Source organism: Temnothorax nylanderi, unplaced genomic scaffold (assembly GCF_030848795.1).
Source record: "Temnothorax nylanderi isolate EJ_2023f unplaced genomic scaffold, tnyl_v1.0 TNYL_tig0012_pilon, whole genome shotgun sequence".
NCBI classification, from domain to species: domain Eukaryota; kingdom Metazoa; phylum Arthropoda; class Insecta; order Hymenoptera; family Formicidae; genus Temnothorax; species Temnothorax nylanderi.
The window spans coordinates 1,033,539-1,048,062 of record NW_027249074.1 but is presented as its reverse complement, the minus strand read 5'-3'; the positions used below and the strand labels follow the sequence as shown (position 1 = coordinate 1,048,062).

Here is a 14,524-nt window from a genome sequence, read left to right as displayed (position 1 = left end):
GGATTTAATTTTACTACTTGTATTAAGTAGCTCATTTGCGCGGACTTTTTTTTAACTCTGAACATGCATGATGAACCTTCGCGTTTCTTGCGCCTGCTATCTGTCTCAAGCGAAATTATTGATCGTGAATTTACATAAATAAATGAAGACGATGTATCATGAGGCACATAGGCGAGTGACTTGTGAGCGCCATAGTTGCACATACTCCCCATATAGTAAACTATTAAGTGCGTACGGGGAATATCTGTATTATACTTCCGACTTATTTCTGCGTATCATCAACAACTTAGAACGGCATACTGTGCGACACAGAAGTTATCGATTCGAACGCAAGAATTTCTGTGAGCACGCGAAGGTCACGGTTCTCTTTTTTGCTGCAACATACGAGTATAGATAGTTCAATGTAAATACCTTGGTTGTACCCTCCACGTTGTAGTAATCCCATTAAACGCATACAAGAGATCCCGCGGTGTCTCTTTGAACTTCTATATCTTTGTCGACCTATAACATCGCTCCTGAACTTTACTTGAAATTATTAACGTGTAATTGCGAAAATTCCTATGAGTGTATGAAAAGAATTTTAATGAAATTTCTCAAAAATTTGATTTGCATCCAGCCGATCTACGGCATCATTTTGCTGAGTTCAATTGAAGTTATCGATGGAAATTCGCGTGTGAAGGAAATATAACGATCTATCAAAAAAGCATACTTATTGTTAGATATAACTTATTTTCACAGCCCGACGATTGTATAACATCGCTATAAGAAACGTTGGAGTTATCGACTCGATCGTGAAAGTTCACGGTATACGGTCCTCTCTTTTTCTTTTTCTCTCGCGGCACGACGACGCACGTGGACGAGTGCCTTCGTTTGTGAGCGTCACGGTTGAACGTACCCTCCGCGCGCTAACACGGGTAAAGAAGAGAAGAGACCCCACGTACGTCGCGCGTGTACGCGCGACATGCATAACCGCGGGTGCACCGTGGCGATTCTAGAAATAGCGGTGTGTTTTCCGCCCGGAGGGGATCGAACCCGCGACCTTAGAAGTTACACACCGGCGGTGTCCCGTTATATTTTTAGTACGGGCACACTGAAAAATGCACGACCGAGCAACCATCCCCCCCTCGTCTCCTCGTCTCCGGTCCTCTCGGTCTTTCAGGCCCGCTCTCGCCTCGTTAGAATTCATCGTGTTGCGCGCTTCGTGGCCGTTCGCAAGGTAAACCGGTGGTTCCGCTTGACGCTTTTTATAAGCGGCCGCGCGATGATTTATGCGGGGTTAGTCCCGGAATTATCGCGCTTGATCTCGCCCTGAAGAACGGCGATTTTCTCGCGAATAGCCCACGGGTTTATGAGCGGTTAAAAATGGAAAAGTTTCGAGAATATAATGTTTGCTCAAAATCTTGTTATCAAGAAATACTAGTTCTGCTTATCTTAACAGATTTTTATTTAAGGGCTTAATTGGCGCGCAACACATTTTATAAAAAACCTTGGTAAACAATAATTACTTGTCAACTTATCGTTGTTACTGAAAGATGGTACTATAATTTTGAGGCGTTAATCATTAATAAAATCATAGATGATTTTAGAAATATATATATTTTTTGTTAGTGATATGTATCTTTGCTAATTTAACGACGTTAGCAGCTACGAATTTGTACCGGTTGCTGAGTGAGTTTCGGCCATGAAGTTACTTAATTCGACTCGTTGCTACGGAAGAGGAAGAAATCGAGAGGAGAAAAAGAAGGTGCTGAAGAGACTCGCGAGTCTGCTTTATCTCGCTCACCGGGCGTCACTCGAAAGTCTCTCATTCGCCACCTCTCGCGTCGAGCATTCGGCTTCGAAAGGGGGCTTCTCCCGTTGCATTTTAATATGCACTCTCACGGACTCATTTCCGATTCTGATTTATAAACAAATCACGCCTTTATTCAAATTTCTTCACAGAAACTCGCTCCGCCGGAGTTTCTGCAGATTTCGCGGCCTATCTCTCATCCCGCGCGTCTCTTTCCCCGTTAAATTTTTCGTATCTCGCGCCGCGCGCCGTGCCTCTCTGCCCCACAAAATCTCCTCTTGTAATCCTCTCTCTTAAAACCATCTCCTCCCTACCGCGTTTCCAACTCCGCCTTCGCTCTCAATGCTCTTTAGTCATCTCCACGGTTTCCTCCTCGCGCGCGCGTACGCCTGTAACCTCTTACTCCGATGGCGTCGAGGTACCCTCCATAACCGTCCGGGATCCACCCTTGCCACCCTTGCGCCTTGCTCCCAATCTGGCACGAATTTGCATGGAACCCTTTCCCAGCGGCTGACGCCTGTTAGGGCCGAAAAGCTCCACGACGACGTCCCTCGCCTTCTCTGTCTCTCTCCCTCTCTTTCTCTTTCTCTTTCTTTCGCTCTCTCTCCTCTCCTCTCAACCCCAAGCCTCCGACGAGCGTCAGATGAAATATTCATTTAATTATGACTGATTAAAATATAGATAGCCACGTTACGTGCTGCATTACGCTCGCTATGGCGCGAGCATCCGAACGAGTATTTTCCGCGCTCGTTCGTCTCCGCCCTTTCAGGGTGTCGGGGAATAAAGAGCCCGCGGGGCGCGACGGCTAATTGTCCGTAAGGAGGCACCGCGGGCTTCCGCGCAAATTACCACGTTGGCTTGAGTTTATCGCAAGACGGCCTCGCAGTTGCCATCATAAATATTTCAGAAAGACAACAGGCTGCACCAGCCGCGGTGCACCTAGTCGCGATATATCACGTCGCGCGGGATCTAAGTCGATTCCGAGATAATCTGCGTGGAATGCGTTTCATCGTGTAGCATGTAGGTGCAACACATACCGGATATCGCTAAAGATGCGGAGCGAAATGGGGAAGAAATGACCATAGCTGGAAACTAAGTAAGTTGTAGTTAAGTACTGAAGACATAGCGATATTAAATCAGGTTCTGAATAGGCATGTAGAGCTGGAATTTTCTGAAAAATGTTTTATATTAGGACTTCGCTATTCTTACATTTTGTTTACTCTTTTGTTGAAACTAAAGCTGTTAATTTTATCATTTATATGAAAATCTTAATGTGTTTCTTCCTTGCAGTTACAGAGTAAATAATTAACGATAAATTAACAATTAATATTATAGTCATTAATGGAAAGAGAATCATGTTGCGTGTCATAGGGGAGTTTTTTGAGTGATTGAAATTTGTAGAATGCGCGCAGTCCGCCGATTGCGACGGGCACACGTGTCGGAACCGACGACGGCGGCGATAATATGCAAATGCAGCTGTTACGGCATGAATGCACTCAATTACCAGGTGCGAACGGTCGAACCGCGCCGGTATCAAGCGGGTACTTAACATCGATTACTTTAACGAGAGACGACTCCCGAATTCCCGTACAATGTATTAAAGTGCGATCAAATAAGAGCGATCGATCGAGTATCGATACATATATCGGATGGAGGCCTAAATATACGAGGCGCGAGGGGAGCGGCGTTCAAAATTAACAGCGATACTAATTCTGGCTTCGTTACTCGGCCCCCTGATTAATTCGATGCAAGTATGTTACAGCGACAGGACGTTGATAATTAATGACGCCGACGTGGTGGAAATTTCGAGGTGGATCTAAGTCGGTGGTCGCACCGGAACTAGGTGACAAACGATTTGCCTCCGTATGGCGACATAAAGAATGTCGGGGGGGAACTATCGCTCCTTCGTTAACGTCTACGTTAACTACCTCGTCTCGTTAAAACGCTCCTGCGCTAATTACGAGTTAGCGATCGTGTTGTAACAGCGCGGAAAAAAAAACTGATACGTTACGCTGACATCGAATTTTATCGTCGTTGACTTCTTGTTGCATAAACAGCAAACTTAGTTACGCGAGCAGCCTTATTAAACTCCGCCGGAGATACTACAATTATTATATAATAATGTATTTATTTGTGCACGTTTTGTAACATGAGAACTTCTTAATTATTCTCTGTGTTTGAGAAATTTTTGATGATATAAAATATTATAAAAAATTTACGTTTAAAAACTAGATTCTTCAAAAAGTATTCCGCCTAAATTAATGGATTACTGTACATCAGCTTGCGCTACATATTACTGTCAGCTTGCAGCCAGTGAAACCGTAATGTAGCACAGCAAAATATTCTGAACAAACGGCGAAGTTTACTAAAAGAAGAAGCCGTAAAGAGCTCCGGCGCGGCGGAGCTCCGACGAAGCGCGTGAATCCTTATTTATCCTCGATTATGAGGCCGTCCTCGCCGACGACTCTTTCGGTTGATTAAAAAAGAGTGGAGAGGGAGAGGCGTGTAGAGAACACTCCATAAAGCTGCACTCGTTTCATTTTGCGTCCTTCATCAGACTGTCGGCCGCCTGATGTACGCGCGTAAAGGGAAGTAGCTCACCGGAGAAGATGTACGCGCCGGGGTCTCGTGGATCCCGCGAGCTGTGCGAAAACGGCGGGCTCGGTTACTTCCCTAAAATAAGAACGCGGAGAGAAAATAGCCGGGGCAACGCGCGTAAGCGCCCGGCTAATGCTACCGAGCGAAATTTCTCCCTCGGGGCGCGCCGAGTTAAAAATGACGGAACTGCTGCATCATGCGGATAGATCTCTTGTTTGCGTACGCTCAAAGGTTGCCCATATTACGTCGAGGCGCGCGCGCTTTAAAATTCACCTCTCGCGTGGAATAGTGGGCCCGTGGAGGCATTCAAAGGAGGATGCATCAAAGGCCCTCCTCGATATAGCTTTCAGTGATCCGCCGCGTAAGTCGACGTGGAAGAAACTTCGCCTGAACAATGCCGAAATAATACATGAAGATTTATTGTTAAGAAATGCACTTTGCGTCGAAGTTACCGTGTTTTCCTTTTAACTTTTACTGCCCACTCAGAAGTTAGGAGAGAAAAATACCGTGGAGAATACTCTGTACATATAATTTAAGTTAAGCTTCAGGCTTTCCACGTACATACTTCAACGACGGAATGATGTAGGCGTGGAATATTTTAATCGTGTACTCTCCTATCTTTTCTTGTTCCCATGCATCGCGTATAATCTGAGGACAAGAAGCCGCGGCTATTAATTCCCAAGAAGAAGTCTCTATTAATGCTCACGCTAATATTCGCCACGAGAGCTTTACTTTCGAGAGCAACCCTTTCGTATAATGGCGTTGAATTAGCACCAGCGTTTCCCCTAGCCGTGGCCCTGGGGCATATCATCATTTGCCCCCGCCGCGCCGCCGTCGCCACGGTTCCGTCTCCAATTTTTGTCCAGGACCTTTAAATTACTCGGGATTAGGCTGCGTGCATTTTACGAGCGGGCGAACGACAGAACTTTTTTAATAGCACGATAGCGGGTACGGTCTTAAAGCCCTTTTTTGCATTTTCAGTGCTCGCAGTTTTAAACGTCACGGTCCGAAAATTTATCATTATCCTACCCCTCCTGTGGCCTGGTTTATATTTGCGCATGAGCAATGCGCGCGCGAAGACGTAGCGCTTATTAAATTTTGCTGGATTAGGCGAAGTCAATGTTTCTTCTCATTTTGTTTATTGAATCGTATATCTGATAATAATTTATTTATATCAACTTTATATTCGAGAAAAAGATACTAGATGAGATAATTATTTTATTAATGCATGTGCAAAAAATCAATATTACTGATGTTAAAATTACAATCGTGCTTTTTAATTCTGGTTGATATATTTGTTTAAAGATATAAATAATGTACATATCTCTCAAATCAGATAATGAAATTATAACTCCAATTTACATTAATTTTTCAAATTATTTCGCTTGAATTAATCACGAGAGTGAGTGAGGCGAGTCATATGAAATTCTTTTTCTTTGGCCGAAAAATTAATACGAACGATTGACGCGAGGACTACAGCCATCTGCATTAAGATAGATCCGAAGGATTTTCTTTTAACAAATAAGGCTACGTTGTTCCCCGGCAATGGATTAAAGGAGGGGGCTTGTTTAATTTGGGTAATCCACGCGATTGCAGCCGCAGAATGTAGTCCGCTAGGGGGGAATGTCGCGAGTAAGTTCTTGTCCCGGCAAGGTGATAACTCTGGTACGCAGGTGGCCTCCTCTCCTTCGTGCTGTCCTGCGGTAAACCGCTCGACGGTCCCTTTAATTTTTACCGAAGACGGTGCTTTTTCGAATGAATTACTACTTACCGACCCTCCCCCGCCCACTCCCCCGTGTAAGTCGTTCGCCCTGTTAAAATCACCCGGATTTGTCGTCCGTAATTTACGGGCGACATGCCGGAAAAGAATGAGAGGAAAAAAAGGAAGAAATAGATGGACATAATAACCACGTGTAACAGCGGCGCTATTTTTAAATTCCGGGCGAGAGCCCTCGCTCTGTGAATCCCCGCGAGATATCAGACCGATTTTAATGGGATTACAAGGATATTTCTCTTTTTTTTTTCTACTATTGTTCGTTCATTGACGTGTGTGTCAGAGGATTTGGAAACGTCGGGCTGATTGGCATTCGGCGAGGGAACACCTGGGATGTTAGCTCTCATTTATTTCTGACATCCGACCATTACTTATATATTTTAGTTCTCGTGACGATTCGTATAAGATATCCATAGAGGATTAATAGAATTTCGCGGTCGCAATTCGAAGATCATAATCTATATATATAAACTGGACTGTCTGTACGTTCCCTATTAATTACTAAACTCTGTGGCCGATCTGGACCAAATTTTGCATAGTTACTCTCTAGACCTCCGCGAAAGATATAGAAACCTATTATGAAACCTGAACACCCCACCCCTTTCCCTAGACACTTTGTGATAATTTAAATTTAGCGCATTATATGTATATATAAGAAGCCCGGGTAATGTCATGCAGTTAAGCTAGTATTTTACTAAAAACGAAGAAAAGGAACGATATTAAATCCTATAAGTTAGTCACACGTGAACTGTTGTTTCATTTCGGAGGCGCGCTTCCTCGAATTCTGCGCGAACGCATTAAGCGTAACAAAGAATGCGTAACAAAGAAAGTATTTCAAAGCCGCGCGTTCGCTCGACCGAGATTTTTCAAAAGTCGCCCGTTAATGGCGGCATAAATATCCGCTGACCCGAGAAGGAAGGGTGTCGGCGTCAGCGTCGGCGTCGGCGTCGGCGTCGGCGTTGGCGTTGGCGTCGGCAACGGCAGCAGCGTCGTTGGTTGATTGTAATTAGCTCCGCGGCATCGTGGAATTTTCCGGTGGAAATCGCGCATTACTTGAAAAATTGGATTCGCCTTTATATTTAGTGGCCGTGAGAAGGAAGACGCGAGAAAGAATGCGCGTACACATAACTGACGTTATATCTCACCGAGGAGAAGATAAACTCGCGCGGGCGACGCGCCTTTAAAGAAATCGTCTGCGTGGCCCATTCAAAAGATTCCTGGCCCGTTGTGGCGAGGAGTAAAACGCACCCATAATTTACGATACCGTTTTCACGATCGCGTGAGACAGGAAACGACAGCGGGAGATAGGGAGGAAAAGAAAAGGAACGCGTTCGCTCGCGTTAAGAGCCGGTGCGGTGTCGCGCGAATTGTGGATTCAGCTCGCTCCCGTGACGAGCTCTCTCCGCGGATTCCATCGATCGTTACCCGTCTCCGGGGTGAGCAGGCAGGAATTTTAGCAGTCGGTTTCGCGTACGACCATCGTGTTTTAATAATAAACGCGTTCCTGTTGCGTCGCTATGGAGAGGCGTATCAGCAGGGTGGAATTTAAGGGGATATGATCGTTGAAAAGAGTCGCGCATTTTTTAAGGAACAGTAAAATACTTGCAAACAAAGTGAAAAATGTGCAATTCTTTTACTTATGCTTAGAACAATTTGGAGATGATGCTTCCTTAACGAACATTTTATTAGTTTTCTCTTAGATAATATTAGATGCGTTATCTCTTTATTATTTTTTAATCTTGAAATGTCTTTAATTTAATGTATCAATTTTTAGTTTTGCTACTTCAATTCTGTATCGCTTTTTAATCTCAAAATTTGCGAAGCGAAGCTATAAAGAAGTAGCGCGGGTTATTGGGAAGTTTCCGACAGCTCTGGAGCTGGAGCTACGTTCTCAAGGGTTGAGGGAGAAATTTTTCCCGCGGATTCTTAAACTCGCGAGACGAGATATTACCGCGCTACGCAGGCGGAGCTGCCGGAATTGCCGGCAAAAAAGAGCGAAAGCTAGCAGCGAAGCGAAGACTAATTTTAATTAGTTACTCCCTCGGCACGCTTCGAACGCCTATCTCCCAGCCTCCCCCTTTCTCTTTTCCGTAGTCCTTTCGTCATATTATTTTCTCTTTCTCTGACCCTCCTATCTTCTCTCCTGCGATGTTATCTTTCCACGGTACGTTAAGAAATTGCGGCGAGTCAAAGGGAAGTCTGCTCACCCGGGCCGTTGCCGCTCGCTTCAGATCCCATCGAGGCCGTCGTTCCTTTCTTCCCGGCAAATTGAAGAGTATGAGCCCGAGAAATGCGTTCAGCCCATTTTCGGCAGTTGTTTACGCGATATTTGGATAGTGTACCATAGACGATTCGGTTGGATATCTATCGATTTGTAATTTTTTAGATTCCTTTTCGTATATCGTCAGGAACGTCACCTTTTCTTTCCGGTAAATTGAAGAATACGATCTTGAAAAGACCTTTTTGGCTCACTCTCGGCAATATTTTATTCAATTTTATATCGATACGCGTCAGAGCGCGACTTGATTAAGAAAAATTTATATCTTCGGTTAAGAAAACGCGATTACCGGTACTCGAAAATGAAATAAAAGCAAGAACCCGGCTGATACTAAACTGATGAACTCTCTCCCGGGGACAAATAATCATCTTTCGACCAAGGCGATATCGCATTTCCGAAAATTTACGATCGTTCGATCGCGTCGGACGGTTTACATCTATAACCACCCTCGTAAACGGTCCCGACTCGTGTAGGGTTTCTCGAATCGGACCCTCGAGGCATATTTAATTAGGGAAAACTTCACCACGATGTGTCCTTGAGAGGATCGAACATCTACCACGATCTCAAGAGTACATTTTTTTAAAGAAAGCGCGAACGTGATAATCGCAAGTGCTTGTAATTAGGCGGAAACTTTCTTCATTTATCCAAATTCTTTCAAGTATACATCCCTAAACTTATTTATTTCCGTGGATAGACACTTTGTTGAATTTACTGCTTTTTGACAAAAATTTTTAATAAATACTTGAAATTCTCGCAATTATTTAGTTTTCTCTGCGTGTGATTTACTCCTTTGACAGTCACTGTGGTCATGAAAAAATTATAAACAGGGGGATATTAGCAAAAAAGCTTACTTTTTATTCGCTCGCTATTCATTCTCTCCGATATTATTCATACAAAGGGAAAGTTACGAGGCCACCCTGTAAAGAGTTAAAAATTCGATACCGCACACGGAGTCCCCTGACATTATCTACCCCTATTTCCGATGTGAAAACCACGAGAACGAGATACTCCGTACGAATGACTGAGTCATGACAGAGACAGAAAAAGGCAGATAGGAAGAGAAAGAGAGAATTTTGAGACCACTGTCTGTCCCGGAGGGTGACGGCGTCGGTGACAGCATCTTCCGACACTGATTAATGACGCGCGGAGTCAACGACTAATGCTATGGGGTGCGCACTTTTCGTTCTCTCTGTCTCTCGTTCTTTCCCCCTTGACATTTTTCAATCGGTCTGCACCGTCCACGATGGCTTCTCGCCACACAGCATGCCCTAAAATTCAGAATACAATCCTCAGCCGCTGTCGATCCGGCTGCTTTATTAAATCCGCATGCGAGAGTTATTAGGCCGCCATTAAGATGTAATCTGTAATCGAATGGGGCATTGATCGCCGAATTTATTACAGGTCTAGCGATCGTTGCACGTGCTACGCGAGAATCGATAATGCGATTAATGTGGAATACAAATTTGAAAAGAAGCAAAATAATAATAATTATATTTCCATAAATAGTTTCGCGATGTAAATTTTAATCTTCAAATAAATAAAATTTAATATGCCTTTCTTTCCAAGGTAATTTAATTAATCTCAACTTTTATGCTACATTAATCAGACATAACAGCTTATTCTCATTAAATTATAATTCAAATAATATTATTTATTATGCATTCAATGTTCTCAATCGACAAATATGCAAAATTAATAATTATCTTAGATAGTGCTAACGAGCTTATAAAATAAGCGAAATTACAACATAGCGGACTTGATAATTTATCGAAAATGATTTAGGATATACGGAATATACATACGCACACGCAAAATACCCGTCGTACATTTATTTTGATACGTTATTAAATATTTCGTAGCGTGTGTGTTGACTCTCGCGGTGCTCGGCGCTCAGCGTTCGCTGTTTACGTCGTGACGTCAGCGTGTGCGCGCGCGCGGTCGCTGCTTCGCCATTCCGTCGTTAAGACTCGAGCCGGTAGGCAGCAGCGCGTGCCGCTCCGTGCTTCGTATTATCATCCCTTCGAATACGATCATTCTTTGCGCAGCTTATGCGATGTACTAATCTACCCGATTGCTGACTTGTTTCGAGACATCATAGAAGCAAACGATGAATTTACCCAAGCAGGTATATCGCTCGAATTTATTCCGATTGAAATAGGGGATCGGAGCAAAAAACGAGTCGTGTCACTGTTTCGTGTCTACGGGCGATAATTATATCATTAACGACGTTTGTTCCTTGCGGATCGAATATATATCATCGTTTCGTGCGTTTCGAATTTTTCATTAGATGCAACTTTTTCGTCCGTCTCGAATTGAGAGCGCAGAATAATGCTCACGTTGCCGGACGAAGTGACTTCAGTGACTTCAGTAATATCGAAAGCCATGATATATCAATAGTTTCGTAGTAATCGGTTTCAAATATGAGCAATAAGAAGGCCCGGCATTCGGCATAGGCTGCGATTCACGTTTACGGCGCCGAAAGCATCGCTCTATCTTCGTTTGATATTCGATGTGCAACGAAGACGGAAGATGCTTACAGCGCGTAGCGTGAAGTGAGCTGTGAGCGTGAATCGGACCGCGGCCATGCATTTTCTGATTAATTTGAAAATCGCGGCGATGACGTCACGCGCACCGCCCGGCGCGCCCGGTCGCCCGGTCGCCCGGTGTGTACCGACGCTGCGAGCTGCGACGCACCGCCACCGTGCTGTAGCGAAAAGAAGTTCATGTCGTTTACGTTCGAGCAACGAGACTCGAGCTGGCAGGTAGACACGCAAGTCGCTCTGTATATATCATTATTGAATTATTCCTCTCTGAATTATATCAGTAAAAAGACGATTCGTATTTCGTTTCCAACGTTTAGCGACATCAATCACTTTTGCGTGTGTTACGCGAGATATAACCTATATGTTCGAAATACAGTGTGCGTGTAATACCGAAATTTAATTGAATATTTTTTATCGCTTTCGAATTTATCATTATTAACTCGACATTATTGCGTTTATCGCACGGCATCGGGATGAAATTGCCGGTGCTGCTTTCGAGCTCTTCGTTCTTCGACCAGTAAACGGAGTAACGGAGTAACGGGATGTCGCGGATCAAATCCGCATCGGGCGTCGTCGGGCGGTATCGTGGCGTGTTTAATTAGTAAGTAGAGTCATAATTATCGACAATTATTAAAGTCCTGTTTAATATTTGTAACTGCAGTAGTACAAATACTATAAATTTGACATCATCGGTTCAATGAAACGTCTACTGCGGAAATCGTTTGACCGAGGTCCATCGAGCGCAAACACGAATCGATAAAGCAAAGAGCAGTTTTGAATGTTACACACTGCGATTATTTATCTGCAATTTTAACATGTTTATTCATCCATTTGTCATAACGCAATTATATATTATTATACAGAATTAGATTTGTTCTAAATCGCGAACATATGTTATTTGTTGCAGTGTGAAAAATGAGGTTAGGAGCAACAGGTACAGCAACGCGATAGATGAAGTTGGTCGCATGACTTTTGAACTTTCACCGTCGCTAAGGATTCGTCGATTACGCGGACAAAGTGTCGAACAATTTTGCATTCGCGAGTGAGTGTGTGAGTGAGTGCAACGAGGGAATCTGAGAGGAGGAGGAGGCTTTGGGAAGCATCGGGCGACAGCGGAGCAACTGTGAGGTAAATATAATCTATAATTAATTAATTATTCAAATATTGTCTAGTACTTGTAATATTAATCGTTTATTCTTTCCATTCTCTCGTCTATTTACATATATTTGTGTTTGAATGACTTAAAAATAAGAATTAGAAAATAATTTTTATTTATGAAACTTTTAAAGAGGATTTATTTAAAGAGACAACCACATTTTCAAGAAGAATTGGATAATTGTTTTATTAAATATCTACTTAAAGACGAGTACACAATTTAAAGCGCGTAATAATAATTTTCTAAGAATATTAGTTACTTCGAGCACCGTAATAACTTTGATATATTTGTATGTTACAGTTCAACAGATAGTTTGCAACGTAGTTTACTCCGCTGCAGCGCATCGTATCGGTGAGTTAAATATCTCGTCTCAAATTTAATACTTATTTCTTAAATGATTTTACATAGAAGTCTAATACTTAAAATCAAATTAGGATTTGCTATTGTCAGTATATATACATGTATAACAATATCATATTTCACGAACAATATCATATTACTTGTCTTATAAGTTGTTTAATCAACTAATCATTTGATTTATACATTAGTTTGTGAAATACTTGTGTCGAGTAGTCAATATCATTTGATTTATATGCCTGACGAAAGAGACCATCGGATAATCCATCCGTTCTTCGTTACGCCGTAATTCCATCAAGCTCCCCCAATTAATCCGCTCGCTGTGTACAGCACGAAATGCAAATTGGCAGGCTTGGGCGCACTTTCGGACTTAATTGTCGTCGCCGGAAATGCCCGCTTAAGCGAATCTGGTATTTATATTACCGATAAACGGGGAATGCATATTAAAACATGCAAATCGACTAGATAAAAATTCGGGTCGCTCCCCCACGCTGTTAAACGGCCGGAATGCTGAGCCACGGAGATTTCAGGGATTTCGGACAGAAGGGTGCTCACGGCCGGAGTTTTGAACGATCGCGGGTTCGTGCTTTACTGGCTGTTTCGAAGAAAGGGGATATATAGCGCGTCGCTGCTGCTGATGCAAACGATTCGACATGAAATTCCGACGGTAACACGCCACGTGCATTCCTGTCACGCGTGTCGGCTTCCCTAACAAAGCGAGGGGTTGCGGCCGGGCATATGGGGGTAAATCAAAATTTCGCATCTCCTATACGCGATCGGATCTGCGTCGGTATCGTTTTGCATTAGCTACCGTTATTTCCCCTGTTCAGTTCGAACTGAAATGCTACGTAGCGAATAATTGGGAATCTGTCGCCAAAGAGCAGTAACGATAAAATAAAAATTAATTACATATTTAAACTTAATTTTATTTCAAAATTTATTGCATGAGGTCGACGAATACTTGATACATATCTTAATATGGATAATATTTCACACATTTTTCAATCTTTCCTCTTGTTGGTTATGATTCCTTACGATTCCGAGAAGTTGCATCAGTTCTGGGACACTCCGTATATATCATGAGCAGCATGTTATTAATGCTGTCGGAGATATAAGGAATACAAATAATATGAACGCAGCAGGTGCTACTGCGTCTTTCTTCCCCATTGCGATTTTTCAGGTTCTTGATTGAGGCATTAGCGCGCGGCGACAGAGCGTCGTTTTTCCGATACCGCGTCGCACCAGGAATTATAGCAATTTCGAGATAAACAGCTACCTCGCGGTAGAAATTGCCTCGACGACGACGTCGCAAATCGCGGAGCGTCTTCATAATTCCACGTCGCGTCGATCATTCGCGCGATCTGTCATCGCTGATTATCGTCGTTCTTCCTTCTCTCTCTCTCTCTCTTTCTGTACCCTCTTTCTCCATCATTTTTTATTCGCGAATGGATTTCTCCGTCGAATCACGTTCGTATTGTCCCGCGACAGACACGACCACGTTGTCAGAAATTTTTCGATGGTCGAACAATAGAGCTTTCGCAATTGCTTCGCTCGTGCCGAAGCGAAAATCCAGATGGCTGGAGAACCCGGAGTTTTCAGATAGCCTTCAATTGTCATCGATCGTCACTGATCATATCGGTGCTTGGAATAAGCCTATCCACCTCATTTATCCTTTCCACGGAACAAGCTGCGATGTTTTGATTTTTATTGATAATATTGTCTTGGTGAGAGTAGAATGAATACAACCGGTTGAGAAATATTACCAAACAATTAAAACTCTTTTGCAATTGAATGGCACAAGATATTCTAAATGTCACAAAATAAATTCATTAATTATTAGGTATATACCGAACAATCATCGAAGCTCGTGAAGATTATTGCGTGAAAGGCTGAGGCTCTATTCAAAGAGACTTCTCTCCCTAAGTTTTATGCAAATAATATTACGTTCTCGCTTTTCTTCTGATCGCAGCAATTCGATTATTTAACATATCAAAAGATGGTTCATGTGAATTGCTTTTCGTGGAAACTC

General features: G+C 43.1%; 1 long non-coding RNA gene across 1 annotated transcript in view; it reads left to right on the top strand.

The window, feature by feature from the left end:
- Nucleotides 1–12,104, top strand: part of LOC139767765 (uncharacterized) — a 66,972-nt gene extending 54,868 nt beyond the window's left edge. The window contains exon 3 of the long non-coding RNA XR_011717220.1: nt 11,890–12,104. This is a non-coding gene — a long non-coding RNA (uncharacterized lncRNA). The remainder of the gene's footprint in view (nt 1–11,889) is intronic.
- Nucleotides 12,105–14,524: the final 2,420 nt, after the last annotated feature.